The following is an 18,795-nucleotide window of genomic DNA, read 5'->3' on the forward strand; positions in this document are numbered from 1 at the left end:
TACTCTTCTGAACTCCAGCAGATACAAGCCTAGCCTGTCCAACTTCCGTTTATTCAAACCTTGTTAGACTCATATCTCTTGAGCTGGCTATGAAGAGTCATTAAAAATGCAAAGACCCCTAGAAGGATGTCCATTGAATTCTAAAAAGTTCAAAAAATCCTTTTACTTCTGAGGGAACAGGGACTTCAAAAGACCTCAACATTACTAACTTTTTTGACTGGTGGAACAATGCTTCATCAAAATTAACATAGCAGCCATTTTAAGTTTTGGAACTGTGCAAAGTCTCTTTAAGAGCAGTCATTTTGTATGCAGAACCACAGGAAAAGCTCTGAGAAACGATTTCAGAGGGGGTTTTAGCCAAGGGAGAACAAAGAGGAAGGTATTAAGAAATCAACTGCTATTCTGCTGAAAGAGTCCAGGCAACCTGCAAGTGCTGTAACTGCAGAATTAATGAGGAATAGGAAACGTTCTTTCTCTCCAAAAAACTGCTTAGCCCATAAAAGCATACATCAAATAGTCGACTGCAGAAGCTGTCACAGTTGTTAAACCAAATCTCAAGTTTCAACCCCTTCACTTCAGAAAGAAGTAACAGGCACGGAACATTATCTTACAGAGACTGATTTTAAAACTCATCTCTAAGTATCTTTTTCTTTAATCTGCTTTTATCTGTCTTTTAATAATATTATCATTTTTACTTAAATAACTTACAGTAGTAGTTTTGTCAGGGAGATAAAATAATTTTCGTAATGTTATTGGAATTTATGGTGAAATAGTGGTATCTGTGTCTGTATGTGTGTGTGTGTTTGTGTGTGTGTGTGTGTGTGAGAGAGAGAGACTTAATTGGATTAAAGGCAGTTGGTCTGAAGGCTTTGATGTAAACATGGGGGAAGTTTAGAATCTAAGGTGTAAAAGGACATTTGCATTTTTAAATAAACCAGACTAGACTGTTTTCAAAGGAGGTGTGAAATGTGTCACCTAGCTAGCTGAAGTTTAGAAACAGTGTTTATTCTTCCTAAAGATTACTAGTAAAACTTAGTGCTATGAGAGATTTTTATAATCAGAAAGATAAAGTCCAAAGACGTAGTGAATCAATGGGAATTTGCATTCATAGAGGAAAATATGTATAAAGGAGTGAACGCTGTGTGAAAGGGTGGACATTTTTAAGATCTAACAAGTGTGAAAAGCCTTCAGCATCTATGCCTCAAGCTGCTGTTTTCACAGAACTGAAGTTAAGAAAAATCATTTTGAAATCAATTGGTTCAGGGTATTGTGTGTCACCTTGCCTAGTCTTTTAAAATCTGTGTCTTATTGTTGCCTTAGTAGAGGTGTAACTGGGAGTTAAATTAAGTAGGAGAATTAGAAGTTATCCTAGTAGCAAATTGTAGATCTATGTTTGTGTTCAAAATCATTTCTCTTAATAATAAATGTTTAATCTAAATGTAAAAACCTATAAAACTTGGTGGTCTTATTACCACTGAATTCAAGGCATGCATCTCGAAATGTATACAAATTGCAAAACAAGTTGTGGCAGTTGTTTCAAGTTCCCTTTGGGATTTGAACAACTCAGCATTTACCATCGGCTGTGTAATAACGGTTTTGTAATAAACTGACCTCACTTGTTTAAGACTAAAGCTTGTCTGCCGGGTTATTTTTAAATTGAAGAACTCATAAATTAAAAGTGGGCAACAAACACACAATCAAATTCTTAGCTCACAGACTACTTTAAAGATGCACCTTTTATGTGGTTCTAACAGATGGGGAAAAAGAAAATAAGCAAAAAGATGCCAATTCAAGGCTCAGCCAGTGGCGGGACAAGAAGGGGGGAAGGAATCTTAGAGGAAGTTTAAGTTGGTTGAAGCAAAAAACTGCAGATGCTGGAAATCCAAAACAAAAACAAAAATAAAAATACCTGGAAAAACTCAGCAGGTCTGACAGCATCTGTGGAGAGGAACACAGTTAACGTTTCGAGTCCGTATGACTCTTCAACAGAACTAAGGAAAAATAGAAGAGAGGTGAAATATAAGCTGGTTGTGTGGGGGGGGTGGGGGGGTGGAGTTGGTGGTGGTGGTGGGACAAGTAAAGCTGGATAGAGGGCCAGTGATAGGTGGAGATTGCCAAAAGATGTCATAGACAAAAGGACAAAGAGGTGTTGACAGTGGTGATATTAGCTAATAGGTGAGTTGGTTTAAGTTGGTTGGTTGGTTTAGGGAAGAGAGGGAAACGGCAGAGGCAGCTGATTGGGTGGTCTTAATCTTGGTGTCTATGAAGTCTGTGAGCTTCTTACATGTTTTGTTGGGATGGTAAGGTGGAGGAGACAGGGGAGAGGTGTTTAAGAAAATTGAATAAATAAAACATAAAACAACATATGAGCAGCACAAACATTCTACCGACTTCTCTGCTGTTTTCATTTGTTGCACCTGAAGACATCTTTTAATATGGACTGAGTAAAAGGAATTATTGTAGAGATCTGCACTTACTTTCAATAACCTTCAAGTTTACACCTCTCATTGCTCTGTTTAATTTATTTCAGTAAGTCATGCTTCTAAGGTTTCTCATTCAGAACCACAAAAAAACCTATGAACAAAAGCTTTGCTCTTTGTCTTATAGAATACAACTGGCCATTGTTAACAGACCGTATCTTGTAGCTATGACACATTGTGTACAAACTCTGTATCATTGATTACTGAGTGACTGGAAGGTTAATCTATTTCTTGTGAATGAATGCAAAACCATTCAGTTCCCATTGATAACAGAGAACCTTTAGAACAATAGAGCCAATTCTAAGTGAACTGGCAATAAGAAATTCCAAATATAGAATACAATAGTGATCATGTAATTTGGGCAGACACTAAAGCATTCTGCATTCAAACCTGCAGATATTGTCAGAACTGCGATTGACCAGAAAGTAAAGTGTATATCAAGAAAAATCTATTTCTTCCTTCCAATCTGCATTGACATATATAAAAGTTAAGTGTCAGCCAGACTGAGTTCTATGCCCTCAGTATTCACTTCAGGAGTACAATAAAGTTTCTGCATATAATGATAAATTTGAGTATTGATTAGATAGCTGTTCAGATAGTCATTAAATCGTGGCATATCTGAATTCAGAATCACATGGTTTTTACAAGCTAATGAAAATGGAAAGATGAGAAAATAAATGCAACCCATCTCCTCCCGTACAAAAAGAGAAATACCTGGAAAAACTCAGCAGGTCTGGCAGCATCGGCAGAGAAGAGCAAAGTTGACGTTTCGAGTCCTCATGACCCTTCAATAGAACTAAGCAGAAATAGGAAAGGGGTGAAATATAAGCTAGTTTAAGGGGTGGGGGTTGTTGGGACAAGCAAGCAGTGATAGGAGGAGATAACCAAAAGCTGTCACAGACAAAAGAACAAAGAGGTGTTGAAGGTGGTGATATTATCTAAAAGAATGTGCTAATTAAGAGTGGAGAGCAGGACAAGCAAGATAGCTCTAGTGGGGGTGGGGTGGAATAAAACATGAGTGGAATATATTTTAAAAATAATGGAAATAGGTGGGAAAAGAAAAATCTATATAAATTATTGGAAAAAAACAAATGGGAGGGGGAAGAAACGGAAAGGGGGTGGGGATGAAGGAGGGAGTTCAAGATCTAAAGTTGTTGAACTCAATATTCAGTCCGGAAGGCTACAAAGTGCCTAGTCGGAAGATGAGGTGCTGTTCCTCCAGTTTGCATTGAGCTTCACTGGAACAATGCAGCAAGCCAAGGACAGACATGTGGGCAAGAGAGCAGGGTGGAGTGTTAAAATGGCAAGCGACAGGGAGGTCTGCATCATGCTTGCGGACAGACCAAAGGTGATCTGAAAAGCGATCACCCGGTCTGCGTTTGGTCTCTCCAATGTAGGGGAAACCGCATTGGCAGCAACAAATGCAGTAGACTAAGTTGGGGGAAATGCAAGTGAAGTGCTGCTTCACTTGTAAGGAGTGTTTGGGCCCTTGGACGATGAGGAGAGAGGAAGTGAAGGGGCAAGTGTTGTATATTTTGTGTTTGCATGGGGAGGTGCCATAGGTGGGGGTTGAGGAGTAGTGGGTGATGGAGGAGTGGACCAGGGTGTCACAAAGGGAACGATCCCTACGGAATGCCACCGGGGGAGTGAAGGGACGATGTGTTTGGTGGCGGCATCATGTCATCTTCTGATTAAGCACTTTACAGCCTTCCTGAATATTGAGTTCAACAACTTTAGATCTTGAACTCCCTCCTCCATCCCCAACCCCTTTCATTTTCTTCCCCTCCCTTTTGTTTTTTCCAATAATTTATATAGATTTTTCTTTTCCCACCTATTTCCATTATTTTTAAATATATTCCACCCATGGTTTATTTCACCCCACCCCCACTAGAGCTACATTGCTTGTCCTGCTCTCCACTCTTAATTAGCACATTCTTTTAGATAATATCACCACCTTCAACACCTCTTTGTTCTTTTGTCTGTGACACCTTTCGGTTATCTCCGCCTAATACTGCTTGCTTGTCCCAACAACATCCCCCCTCCCCTTCTTCCCTCCCCCCACCCCCCTTAAACCAACTTATATTTCATCCCTTTCCTATTTCTACTTAGTTCTGTTGAAGGGTCATGAGAACGCGAAATGTCAACTTTGCTCTTCTCCGCCGATGCTGCCAGACCTGCTGAGTTTTTCCAGGTATTTCTGTTTTAGTTTTGGATTTCCAGCACCGCAGTTTTTTGTTTTTATATCCATCTCCTCCCATGTTCCTCCCCTCTCCTCAATGTGCAAAACCTCCTTTAAACAGTCATTGATACCAGCAACCATTGGATTTCTGGGAGGGGTGGACAGAGCTGGGGGGAAGAGACAGAATAGAGGGTATGGAGAACTGGCAACTGAAGTTAACTCAACACGCGCCTATCTTTTTTCAAGTCACCTGTATTTGAGTTCTTGTGCATGAATTGTACTAAGATTTTCACAAAAATACTTAAACTTCTTCTCAAACCTAAAGTGGCACAGAATTTAACACTCTACATAAGTAGTCACTGTTGAATAAATTCACTGATGTTCTGCTCCCAGGAGGGTGCCACATTCTAAGTGAACAATAGTCAGTGAATTGACTGTCATGTTGTGTGCCTAACCCACTCTCGTCAACTGTAGCTCCCTAGTGGAACTGTTGGGCCTGTAAATGTGCTCTTATCTTTTCCTATCTTGTCTTGTACAATCAGAACCACTGTCATTTCAGTCACTATTGCCAACTGGAACTGGACAACTAGAGAAAAGCTTCTGAGGGTTGGAATCAACCCTGCACATCCTGATTTGGACAGTAAGAAAAAGTGAGCTTTAACATGAACTGAGGCAATCCAAGGCAACACCACTGTAGTTACTGGCCTATTCCTATGCCTTTTACATACATGCAGCTGGTCTCACTACCGGGTTTATCTGCTGCCTTTTATTAGGGGCCATTTATATCCCCTTTTCCCTTCATTTCTGCAGTTGAAGGGAACTGGTGCAGAGAACAATAATGGAGGACATCTAATCAGAACTAACTTGTAACTGTACTGATAGCAAGAGAGATACAAGCTAACCCAGAGCTCACCAGATCAGATGACAAAGATTAATCAAGCAGTAGCAGTGAGTAAAGAACACTTTGCACCACAATGCTAGTTGTGGAGGTACACATGCAGCAGAGACTGAAACTGACCATCACCTCGCTGATCAACTTTGGGTGAAACTGGCAAAGAGATGCAGTCAAAGAATGGCAATGGGTTGTAACAGGCAATTTGCTCCACTTGCTGGCCTGTCCAAGCAAGGAAATGATCTTATTGAATGGCAGGGCAGGCTTGAGGGACCGAATGGCCTACTCCTGCTCCTATTTCTTATGTTCTTATGAAATGTGGAGAGGTGGTGAGATACGTACAAAGCGGCCAGGTAGGGATTGGAATACATAATGGAGACAGCATTGCTTCAGTTATACAGAACCTTGTTCAAACCTCAGCTGGAGTACCGCATTCAATTTTGGGCAACAAATCTCATGTAGGATCTATCAGCCTTGGAGCAGGTATAGCGCAGATTCGTCAAATTGATACCAAGGTGTTTAGGATTAAATTATGAAGATGATTGCTTTGTTCCCTGGAGTTTAAAAGGTTAGGGAATAATTTAATCAAAATATTTTGAAGGATAAAGGGATTTGTATGAGTCGATATAGATAAATTATTTTCTCCAGATGGGGGCAGGGGAGAGGTAATCCAGAGCAAGGGAAAATAATCTTAACATTGAAGATGGACATCTAGAAGTGATATGAGAAAACATTTTTTCGCACAACGCACCATGGAAGTCTGGGATTACCTCCCCAAAAGGCTGTGGATTTTGAGTCAATTGAAATTTTCAAGACTGTGATCGATAATTTTTTTTATTAGCTAAGGGTATTAAGGGACATGAATCAAAACCAGGTAAATTGAATTGAGGTCCAGATCAGCCATGATCTAATTGAATGGTGGAACAGACTCAAGGGGCTAAGTTTCTATCTTCCTCTATTCATGACTGTAAAGGAAATGCTCAGGTCAAAGAATGTAAAGCAGGAAAATTAGCTCAAGACTAAGATGAGATTAAGCAGGTGAAGTTAGAGATGATTGAAATTATGAATAAGAACAGAAGCAGAAAGAAATATGGTGGTGGAAAAATCTGTTCAAGTTAGGATGCAACTGTGAAGGCTTCTGGCTGAACAAAGCAGCAGAAATGGAAGAGGGGAATTGAATAACCTCATGAAACCAGTTATGGAAGTACCTCATGGAATGGTCATTGGAAGCATTGAGGATAAGGACAAAAAAAACATAAGTAGAAAGTGTTTACAGCCCTGTGATGGCAATGATACATGTGTTCATGAAAAAGTAGACAAGAGAGAAAACATGAGGTGAATGTGTTCTTGGTGTTTAAATGACAAAATACAGGCAACACAAAATGTTGAAAATTTCATTGTCATCCAAGCAGAAAGTACCTCAGGTTTAGAAATTAGTAGTAATATATTTCCACATACAAACATGAGAACAGGAAGGAGTATAAGCATGGCAAAGGCATATGCTTGTATCGTGGAAGTTCAGAGAAATGCATGTTAAGCTGCTCCTAATCGGGATACAGTATGGATGAGTCACTTTGGACAATCAGCTAAAGAACCTAAAGAGGGGCAATGATTGATGACAAGGGGTTGAGGCCTCTATTACTGATTCCTACTTCTGAACACGATCAGGTGAACATTATTGGAATAGGGGCAATTAAGTGTCAAGGATGGGGGGAGGAATATCAGTTGAACAAAGTTTGGAAATTTAGACACCTCCGAACCAACCTGCCAACAGCTTGCCTACACTGAGTACCTTGGCTCAAACATGAAAAATGGCCATTTAGGAGGTGGATGCTCCCAGAACAGTTCAGCAAAAAGAGTCAGCACCTTTAGAGGAGAAGGAATTAATTAGGAAAGGAAAATATCCTCTTCTCTTTGGATATGACAAAGAATCCATGACAATAAAGCCATGCAAATTTCTGAAATGTCTTCCATACATTATATAACAGTTCCACTTGAGTAGAAAATTTCTGAAAACTCAGCTCCCAGAATATGAGACAAACAGTTTCACAGCAGCTAAATGACAATTCACAGATGCATGCCTGTACACTCATCTTTTCAGCCTCTGTGTTGGGCACATCCTTCCTGGTTCCAAGAAATGAGGTTAGATTGGGAAATCTCTCTGTAATCAGTCAGCGAAAGTAACTTTCTACTTACATAATTCATTTTTCAAAAAAAAACGTCAATTTAATATCACCATCATGTAAATATTGCTTCCCTTTCCAACAAATCTCTAAACACACCAGTCTGGATTTTCAAATTGGGTCCACCCAATTTGCGGGTGAAAAGGCAGTGGCTTCATTTTAATATTAGTTTGGGGAAGGGGAACCTGCTGCATGCTATTTTCCAAAATCCTCCCACACAGGGTGTCCATCCTTAATTGTGTCCATATGGTCTGGGTGTCCAAGTTTGCTAGGCTGTGATCAGTACATGACCATTCCTGATCAGTTTGTCAGTACTGAAGTTCTTAAGAGCTTATGTGCCAATTTATTCAATTTTTTTCTGCCAGCACCAAGAAACCCCTCAATGGGTTTTCCAATAGGAATCATCCATCTCTCAGGTTTGACAAAGAACCAATGAGAGATGCTCTGTGACCTCCTGCCTGTTCCTGCATTCTGGTACGAACAGGGGGAGTTTTAATTTAAATGGCCCTGATTTCTCTTCTCACCACCCATCCATAAACAGAAAGGTATTTTTGATTTCCCTCTTTGTAAGTAGTGGTGTATTTCCCAACCCCTCAGTTTTGGTGTGATCCAATTCTCTATTAACCCCACAGCAAACTCAAGATAGAATGAACTAAAAGAGTTTGCACACACTCAAGCGCAAGAGGGGGGTAGCAACGTGGGCTCCTTTTCATTTATACAGTAACTGAAGCATAAAGAAAAGAGAGGCACAGGGCAAAGATCACAGAGAAAATAATTACTTTTTCACATGAGTCCAGAGTCTAGAATCAAAGTCTAATGGTGTATTCATTCACAGAGGTCTGCAGGCTGCAGACTAATGCTGGATAATACACTTTTTCAGTAGAGATGATTTCCACAATGAGATGGGCATGCAGAGACAAATTAGTCATTCTGGTGATGGTACAGAAGTTCCAGTAGAAATAGTGTAGATGAGGCTGGGCATTTACCTGGACAGAGTATTCTGGTACTGAGCTGCTGCTTGCTTGATGGAAAATGGCAGTCTAAGCTTTGCAGCTCCACAAGTCAGCGTAACTGGTCCACCTTTGGCGGGGGTTGGGGGGAGACGCCCTCCCACCTCTCCAATTTGGTTGAGACAAAGAATGTATATTCCTTTGTCTGGATTTTTAAGATGGTTAATGTTTAAATCATTAATAATTTCAAAGGAGATTTCAGGGTCCTTTGTCCTGTCAGATAGGTAGTCTCCGTTGGCTGGGATTGGCCTTAGAAATGCAAATGGCCTTTGTACAATTCCCTTGGATTTGTCCTCTGCAGTCACAGAGGTCATTAACATCTCATCAGAGATAAAGAGATGGCAGCTGTTCTGAATGCCAGGAAGTTCATTTTGTTTGAATCATAGCTAGTCATGGCTTCAGTCATTTTAAAGCCTTTGTCCATTTTTTAAAGATTTTATGAATTAGCTATGATGATATCTATCCATATTATATATTTTATGAAAAAAAAGACTGAGGTCTTAGCCCCCTGACAACACCCACATCTCCAAACAGAGGTGAACAGTCTGACCTTTGGCAGATGATTAACATAAGCTGAGGCTCCTATTCCCAAAGAAAACTGAGGCAGCAGACTTATGAGAAAATATGAATGTCTGAGCTTTACCTAATCTTAGTATGTCCTGCCTTTAGTGAAATTGCATGCAAAAAAGCATGCTGGGGATCAACACCCATCAAAGCCTGATTGGTTGCACCTACCAAGGTGCCAGATGCTATACGTACATTATTGCATGATGATAACCATGGAAAACTTTACGGTGCTCGAGTCGTAAAAACAGACTGACCCACCTGTTGCTAGGATAGTTGCAGTTATTCTGCCACATAAGACTGACACACTTATTGACAGCGCCAGTCAGTTGCAGTCTTGCACCAACCTCCTCCACCTAGAAGACATGTTGCAATGCTGACCAATGAAGATGATGGTGTGTAGAGGCAAATAAGCCCCATGTAATCGAACACTACCTTTGCTTTACAATCAAAACAACGTGTCGGGCTGTACCAGCATTTGTCTGCAGACTCATGTCTACGCCTTGGGTTCCTTCATTTTTGTCTGTTGTCTCTGGTAAAAACTGCAAATGCAATGCCTTTGGAAACCTTCCAAAGGCCTTCAGAATTTTGTTAGCTTTTTTCTGCCTCTTTCCCTTAATTATCCTCATCCTATTAAATTTCACCAACATACATTTTTCTGCTCCCACTGCTTCTGTGCTATATATACATGTCCAAATCTACATCTGAAACTATGCTGTTGAATAAATCTCATAAAACTGCATGGAAACAACACATTTTCATTTGAATCTCTAAAATTCACTTCTAAATATTCCGGCCTAAAGATAATCCATTTTGGAAAGTCTAACTTACTAAATCATTAAATCATTAATAATTTCAAAGGAGATTTCAGGGTCCTTTGTCCTATCAGATAGGTAGTCTCTGTTGACTGGGGCTGGCCTTAGAAATGCAAATGGCCTTTGTACATTTCCCTTGGATTTGTCTTCTGCAGTCGCAGGGGTCATTAACATCTCATTGGAGATAAAGAGGTAGCAGCTGTTCTGAATGCCAGGAAGTTCATTTTGTTTAAGACATAGCCAGTCATGGCTTCATTCATTTTAAAGCCTTTGTCCATTTTTTAAAGAGTTTATGAACTGGCTATGATGATATCTACCAATATTATATATTTTATAAAAAGAAAAAGACAGGTCCTAGCCCGCTGACAACACCCACATCTCCAAAGAGGTGAACAGCCTGACCTTTGACAGATGATCAACTTAAGTAGAAGCTCCTATTCCCAAAGAAAACCGAGGTACTGGGGGAAAGGGGTGCCCTCACAAAAGTAATTAGTCATTCTCCATCTACAAATATAGGCAGTTGTTAACAGGCTACTGAATCACAGAGAAGGCATTGCAGTTTAGCTCAATCCCATCCTTATCCAACATCTGCAATAGCACTTACCAACAAGAATTCATAGGTAGCGCTTATGAATGAGAAGAGAACTGTGGCTTGCAAATTGGTGCTTTGCCTGAGATCCCTAAGCCATTCCAAACTGTAGGTGTCTGTGACTCAAATATTGTGCCAGTCGATGCTTTTATCCACAACCATCAGCACACTAACACAGCAATAATTCAGCCTATAAACATGGTCTTTTAAAAAAAATGTTTGGTGTCTACTAATAATTTATTAGACAACATTTATTAGGTTTCTGTAACTTCACAACTGACATGACTAGAGGCAAATGAAGGACTCGTTGTTTGGTCAATCTTCATTAACCTCTACATTGTCTGTCAAAGACTTTTTGTGACAAATTAAAAATCTAAGTCTCAATTCTAAGCTACCACTTACAGTGGAAGTACTGAGCATGCAAATATTTAATGAATCATTTCAGTGAAGTGGAATACAAAGATAATGTCACACAGCACTAGGTTTTAGCAGTATTACGAGTCAGATTACTTCACTTGGGACAAATTGACAGCCTTATCCAGTCAGGAGACATACTTAATTGGACCAAAGTAACAGACTTACCCTGTGAGGGGACATACTGAACTGGGTCAAAGCAACAGCCTTACCTTGTAAAGAAATATACTGAACTAGATCAAAACAACAGTCTCACCTTGTGACAAGATCAACACCAAGACAAAGTAGCCTGCTTGATTGGCATCCAATCAACCAATTTAAACAATTCACTCCCTCCACCACCAAGGCACAGTGGCATCAGTGTGTACCATCTACAATGTGCACTGCAGCAACTTGCCAGGGCTTCTTTGATAGCACCTTCCAAACCCTCAACCACTACCACCTAACAAGGTAAGGGCAGCAGATGCATAGGAACACCACCAACTGCATATTCCCATTCAAGTATTCCTGACTTGGAACTGCATTGCCATTCATTCACTGTTGCAGGATCAAAATCCTAGAACTCCCTCCCTAACAGCATTGTGGGTATACCTACACTACACAGGCTATAATGGTTCGAGAAGATGGCTCACCACCACCTTCACACGAGCAATTAGGGATGGGCAGTATATGTGGGCCACAGCCCATGGACAAATAAAAACCTACCATCCCCCCACATTCCATTGTTCAAAGTTCATCTGATTTTGTATGAAGCAACGTTAATGTGAAGTTTCAGCCACTCTACTTTCGAAAGGGCACTCTAAAGGGTTCAGGGAAAAGCAACAAGGATGATTTTGGGACTTGACAATTACAAATAGAAACTTAGAAGTCTTTAAACGGGGAGAGAAAACAAAAGATTGAATAGGGGACACAATCCTTGTCCTTGAAATGCTGAGAAACAAAATCAATGTGTTAATAAACAGACTATCAGTGTTATCTTGGCTCATTCTAACACACTCTAAATTGGATAATTGTGCATTTAATCCCTACTTCAGGGTGTAAACACGTATCTAGGCTGACACTTCGGTGCAGTACTGAGAGAACACTTGCACTGTTGGAAATGCCATCTTCAAATGAACCATTAATGAGGCCCTGTCTGCTGTTATGATGTGGCAGGTGGTATGTGACAGACTAACCAAATCCCAAAGTGAAATGTGGTCAAGCTATCACAATGATTTTGCAATTTGTATTTATTACGAGAAGGTATGTACACTGAAGTCAAAAGTAAAGAGTCCACTACCATCTTTGGAGATTTTAAGGATTAAATTAAACATTTTCTATCAAAAGGAAAAGAAAAAGTTACACACACAAAATTACAGTTACACAGTTTGACTTAGTCTTACAACAGTTCCCAAAATAGTTCTACTTAACTAGACTCCTAACTACATACCCCTTTTCAGGCAACAGTCTGAATAGATTCTTAATCTAGAAAACATCCAGCAATATTACCACAAGCACCCACTGTTACTATAAGGGAGGCATTTCTTAGCTTCTCTCTCCCTCTCACTCAACAATAGAACTCCAAATCTTTTAACAAAATCTTGCACTCTGGACCAAACCAGCATTTCTCTGGGGTGGCCAGAGGCTGATTTTTCACAGGTCTATTTCACACAGTCCACCTCTCAAGATCTCACAGGGCCACTTCCCACATGGCTTTCACTCTTTCCTTAAATATATTTTCCACCTTTTGATTCTTTAAAGCCATTGTTTCAAACTTTCTTTTAAACTCAAAACTTTTCCAAATATAAGATCTTTCATGTTTCCACCTTGTCTTTGCTTTTGGGTCAATGAAACATGATATCCCCACTGCTTGCCTTCCTATGAGCTCCTGCAAAATGGAACCATTCTCTTTGTCACATTCTTATTCCCCTTTGAAATTCAACCACCTCTCAATTTACCTAAAAATGCAAATGTCAGCTTGTCCATTTCCATTTCACAATGCCTACTTAAACCGAACAACTTTGACGATTTAAACCTTGTAGTCTGTTTTCAGTTTAATTAAATTAGTTATACACACACACAAAAGCATACACACACAAGCCTGTTTCAGTATTCCACAGTAATTTAGGAAAACAAACCATATTTCCTTTACACTGCCTGTTCAGATAGAAGCAAGGGACTTACGTGAAGAGCAGGAGAGTTCTCTTAGTGTCCTGTTAGACAGCAATCCTTCAACTCAATTCCACTGGAACAGATACAACAAGAACAACTTGTATTTTTACAGAACGTTTCCTGTAATAAAACATCTCAAACAGCTTCACAGGAGTATTATAAAACAAAATGTGAAACCAAGCCACGGAGATTGTCTGGTCACGTATTTAATTTGTTATGAATAGAACTTTGTTGTGTGCAAAGTGGCTAGCATTTTTCCCTCTGTTACATTCGTGATTACACTTCAAAAAGCAATTCATCGGTTTGCTTGACACACCCTGAAGTTGGAATTATTTAAATGCAACTCAAATAAAAAATTGACAAGGCTAAAGATGAAGTTGTCGTCAGTAATGGCTAAGTGAAATACGCTAATGGTCATAAAGTTCTAACAAATACTTTGTGAACCATGAAATAAAAATAGAAAATGTGAGAAACATTCAGCATGTCAGGCAGCATCTGTGAAGAGAGAAACAGAGTTAAAAATTTAACTCTGTTTCTCTCTCCATAGGTTCTGCCTGACCTGAGCGTTTCCAGCATTTTCTGTTTCTATTTCTGATTTCCAGCATCTGCAATATCCTGCTTTGACTTTAGTTCCTGGATTAGTGCAACAATGGGAATATTATGCCACAGAAACCACTAAACAAACTGGATAAATTGAATCAATTAATCATTATGAGAGGATATCATCTGCATTGCTCTGTCCACATGCTGAGCTTCATAGCATTAACATCCCACTAGTCATTTGGGTTTGTACAATCGCCTGACCAGGGTAGCTATAAACAGAGTCAGAAAGCCCCAGGGAGGCTAGGGTTGCCGATCCTCCAGGATTGGCCTGGAGTCTCCAGGAATTGAAGATCAATCTCCAGGGCACTGCTGTGTGAAACCCCGGAGAAAAATCATAAGGGCATTATATTTTTTTTCCATTTGCTTTGAACATTTCTCTTTACCAGATATAAAAATATTTAAAATTGGAAAAAAAAGGTTATTTGGCTGACAGTCAAATATCATCCAAGTGGGTAATGAGTATTTTAACTTTCCAATTGGCGTAGGAGGGCAATGCATCACAAAGGTGCCGGGTGGAGGAGGGGTGGAAGAGAGAGGGAGGAGAAGAAGAAGAAGATGGGGCGGGCGGAGGAGAGAAGAAGAATGGGCGGACGGGGGAGGGGCGAAGGACAGGCAGGAGAAGGGCGAAGGTCGAACGGAAGAAGGGCAAAGGGCGGGCAAAGGACGAAGGGCAGGCAAAGGGCGGAGGCGGGCGGGCGGAGGGAGGGAGGCGGGCGGGCGGAGGGAGGGAGGCGGGCGGGCGGAGGGAGGCGGGCGGAGGGAGGGAGGCGGGCGGGCGGAGGGAGGGAGGCGGGCGGGCGGAGGGAGGGAGGCGGGCGGGCGGAGGGAGGGAGGCGGGCGGGCGGAGGGAGGGAGGTGGGCGGAGGGAGGGAGGCAGGCGGGCAGGCAACAGGCGGAGGGAGGGAGGCAGGCGGGCGGGCAGACGGAGGGAGGCAGGCGGGCGGGCAGGAGAAGGGAGCAGGGCGGGTGAACGATGGGTGGGAGTAAGGAGAAGGGAGAAGGGCAGCTCAGTGACATGGCGGGGGAGGCTCAGTGACACGGGGGGGGGACTCAGTGACACGGGGAGGGGGGCAGCTCAGTGATACGGGGAGGGGGGTCGGCTCAGTGACGGGGGAGTGGGGGGCGGCTCAGTGTCGGGGGGGGGCGGCTCAGTGACGGGGGGGAGGGGGGGGCGGCTCAGTGACGGGGGGGGGGAGGGCGGCTCAGTGACGTGGGGAGGGGGGCGGCTCAGTGACGGGGGGGGGGAGGGGGAGGCGGCTCAGTGACGGGGGGGGAGGGGGGGGGCGGCTCAGTGACGGGGGGGGAGGGGGGCGGCTCAGTGACGGGGGGGGGCGGCTCAGTGACGGGTGGAGGGGGAGGGGGGGCGGCTCAGTGACGGGGGGAGGGGGGGGGGGGCGGCTCAGTGACGTGGGGGGGGCGGCGGCTCAGTGACGGGGGGGAGGGGGGGGCGGCTCAGTGACGGGGGGGGAGGGGGGACGGCTCAGTGACGGGGGGGGGAGGGGGGACGGCTCAGTGACGGGGGGGGAGGGGGGACGGCTCAGTGACGGGGGGGAGGGGGGGGCGGCTCAGTGACGGGGGGGGCGGCTCAGTGACGGGGGGGAGGGGGGGGGTGGCTCAGTGACGGGGGGCGGCTCAGTGACGGGGGGGTGGGGGGGGGGCGGCTCAGTGACGGGGGGAGGCTCAGTGACGGGGGAGGGGTGGGGGGGCAGCTCAGTGACGGGGGAGGGGTGGGGGGGCAGCTCAGTGACGGGGGGGGGTGGGGGGGGGCAGCTCAGTGACGGGGGGGGGGTGGGGGGGGGCAGCTCAGTGACGGGGGGGGTGGGGGGGGGCAGCTCAGTGACGGGGGGGGGGTGGGGGGGGCAGCTCAGTGACGGGGGGGGGTGGGGGGGGGCAGCTCAGTGACGGGGGGGGTGGTGGGAGGGGGCAGCTCAGTGACGGGGGGGGGTGGGAGGGGGCAGCTCAGTGACGGGGGGGCAGCTCAGTGACACAGGGGGGTTCAGTGACGGGGAAGCGAGCAGGAGAGGCTCAGTGACATGGTGGGGGGGGGTGGGGAGACTCAGTGAGACACGGGAGGCGGTGCAGCCGGATCTCACCCTGCGGCCCCGGGTGTGGGTAGAGGCAGAAATGGACTTTGACAAGATTTGCCCGCTTGACGGGGCGTCGATCTCGGAGTCCTGGCCTTCCCGGGATGGGGTGGTGGTGGTGCCGGGGTCGAGGGTCGGGGGTCGGGAGCCGGGGGCAGAGGGGCGGGGCCGGGGGCACGAGCTCCCCGGTTTTCCTACTCACCCAACCGCCGTCAGTGCCGAGCGCGTGCGGTGTCCCGGGGCTGGAAGCAGCAACAGCGGCGCTCAGCGGTTCCCTGTCCTCTCAGGCCCGTCAGGGCGGCCTCCGCCCACCCACCACCTCATCCAACTGCTTTCAAACTTGCCCATTTCTCCCGGCTAGAAACTCCCGGGCCAGGTTTCCATGGAGACGGGCAGCCCTTGGGTCCCCTCGTTCCCAGCCCTGATCATGAGTTGTTCAAATCTCTTGTTTTCTATTGCATTCTTCCTAAAACTACTTGATTGTATAATGTGGCGGCTTCACACTGTATTTACTGCATTACTGGCCCTGCTTTGGGTTCAAAGTGCCATCCGTGCCAGGCTCGGACACCGTGGTGCAGGCTGCACTGGGTAGATCAGTAGCACGGGCACTGGGTAGATCAATAACATGGGCACTGGGTAGATCAGTAGCATGGGCACTGGGTAGGTCAGTAGCACGGGCACTGGGTAGGTCAGTAGCACGGGCACTGGGTAGATCAGTAACACGGGCACTGGGTAGGTCAGTAGCACGGGCACTGGGTAGATCAGTAACATGGGCACTGGGTAGATCAGTAGCACGGGCATTGGGTAGATCAGTAGCACGGGCACTGGGTAGGTCAGTAGCACGGGTACTGGGTAGATCAGTAGCATTGGCACTGGGTAGATCAGTAGCACGGGAAATATGCAGAGTAGGCAGAAAGTGGACGTCTGCATCTAACGCTGACTTTTTAAAATTCTTTCATGGGTTGTGGGCTTTGCTGGCTGGGCCAGCATGTATTGCCCATCCCAAGTTGCCCTTGAGAAGGTGGTGGTGAGCTGCTTTCCTGAACTGCGGTAGTCTATGTGATGTAGCTACACCCACAATGCTGTTAGGAAGAGAGTGCCAGGATTTTGACCCAGCAACAGTGAAGAAATAGTGATATATTTCCAAGTCGGGTTGCTGTGACCCAGCTACAGTGAAGAAATGGCGATATATTTCCAAGTCGGGTTGCTGCGTGGCTTGGAGCAGAACCTCCAGCTGGTGTTCACACGCATCTGCTGCCCGTGTCTTTCGAGGTGGATATGTGTTCGGCAGCAGGAAGGAGCCTCCCTGCACTCCCAGAAAATTCGGCGTTATTCTGTGGGATCATCAGCCACTCTCAGGTTAGTTGCTAATTGATTTTACTGGCTTCTGCTAACTTGGTGGAAGTGTTTGGTTGTTTGTACTGTTATTTAAAGTTGATGAAATCTACAGGGAGTGGGGTGTCACATGGTGAAAGGCTTAGTTGTTCAGACCACTTGCTCCAAGTCATGAGTATTGTACTTTGCATCACCTGCAGTTTGTGTGCAGCATGATCGAGAGAATGTTTGAGGTGGATCACCCAAAACTCGCTTTCACAGCCTTATCTCCTTCCTCAGCAACTGTCTCTGGTTCCAATTTATTCCACTTGGATTCCAACTGAAATTCCACCCTTCGTGTACGCAGTTCACCCATGATTAGTTCAAAAATTTCAGATTGTTACCTCTGCCCCCGTTTTGTTCCCTTTTTCTTGACCGGTTGTATTTTACTCTTGTATTTTTCTCCTTTGTGTTCCTTCCAACAGCAGTTATTCATTCTGTCATTCACATCTCCTCTAGATACATCTTTTGTTTCTTTACTTGTTCCATTACTTCTGCCATTGGCCCTGCACCATGAACCCTTTTGTCATTTAATCTTTTACAGGCCTGTTACAGACTGGTCAACCATCTGCAGAAGGCAACAGCAAGCCATTGCAGCATCTTGCCAAACATAACCATAGACCAAGAAGTCCATAGTCGCCAACATCCTCTTAGAGCATGATACCCGAAGAAGAATATCAGCTGAGGAAAAAGTGCTGGAGAAACTTAAGGGACTAAAATCCAGCAAATCCCCAGCACCTGATGGCCTTCATCCTAGAGTTCTAAAAGAGCTGGCTGCAGAGATAGCAGATGCAATGGCTATTATTTTCCAAAATTCTCTAGATTCTGAAACAGTCCCAGTGGCTTGGATGTTAGCGTATGTAACATCACTATTCAAGAAAGGAGGGAGACCGAAAACAGGGAACCACAGGTCAAGTTAGCCTAATGTCAACTGTCAGGAGAGTGCTGGAATCTTTTATTAAGGAAGTCTTAACAATGCACTTAGAAAATCATAGTATGATCAGACAAAGTCAACATGGTTTCGCAAGAGGAAAATTGTGCTTGACAAATTTATTAGAATTTTTGGGGGCTGTAACTAGTAGGGTAAATAAAGGGAAACCAGAAGGCATAATATACCTGGATTTACAAAAGGCATTTGATAAAACGCCATAACAAAAGGTTACTATACAAGAAAAGGGCTCATGGATTTGAGGGTAATTTATTGGCGTCGATATAGAATTGGTTAATGGACTGAAAGCAAAGCATAGACATAAATGGGACGTTTTCAAGATCGCAGGTTGTGACTAGAGTGCTGCAAGAATCAGTGCTGGGGGCTTCAGCTATTTATAATCTATTTAGACAAAAAGGCAAAGATTAATGTATCTAAGTTTTGTTACAGTACAAAGCTAGGAGCAAATGTAAGCTGTGAGGAGTCTGCAAAGAAATATAGATAGGTTAAGTGAGTGGGGAACAAGATG

At 44.1% G+C, this 18,795-nt stretch overlaps 1 protein-coding gene across 3 annotated transcripts in view; it reads right to left on the minus strand.

Moving 5' to 3' along the window:
* acot11a (acyl-CoA thioesterase 11a) overlaps positions 1 to 16,377 on the minus strand; it is a 107,097-nt gene extending 90,720 nt beyond the window's left edge. Inside the window, exons 1-2 of one of the 3 annotated variants that reach the window (XM_041208123.1) lie at positions 16,167 to 16,377; positions 13,290 to 13,350 (exon numbers count right to left, since the gene is read on the minus strand). The gene's annotated coding sequence lies outside the window, so the exon portion shown is untranslated. Of the gene's footprint in view, positions 1 to 13,289; positions 13,351 to 15,973; positions 16,097 to 16,166 lie in introns of those variants that run through there. The other 2 variants (XM_041208121.1, XM_041208122.1) reach the window with 2 other exon arrangements.
* Between the last annotated feature and the right edge of the window lie 2,418 nt (positions 16,378 to 18,795).

The sequence above is a fragment of the Carcharodon carcharias genome, chromosome 16, assembly GCF_017639515.1.
Source record: "Carcharodon carcharias isolate sCarCar2 chromosome 16, sCarCar2.pri, whole genome shotgun sequence".
NCBI classification, from domain to species: domain Eukaryota; kingdom Metazoa; phylum Chordata; class Chondrichthyes; order Lamniformes; family Lamnidae; genus Carcharodon; species Carcharodon carcharias.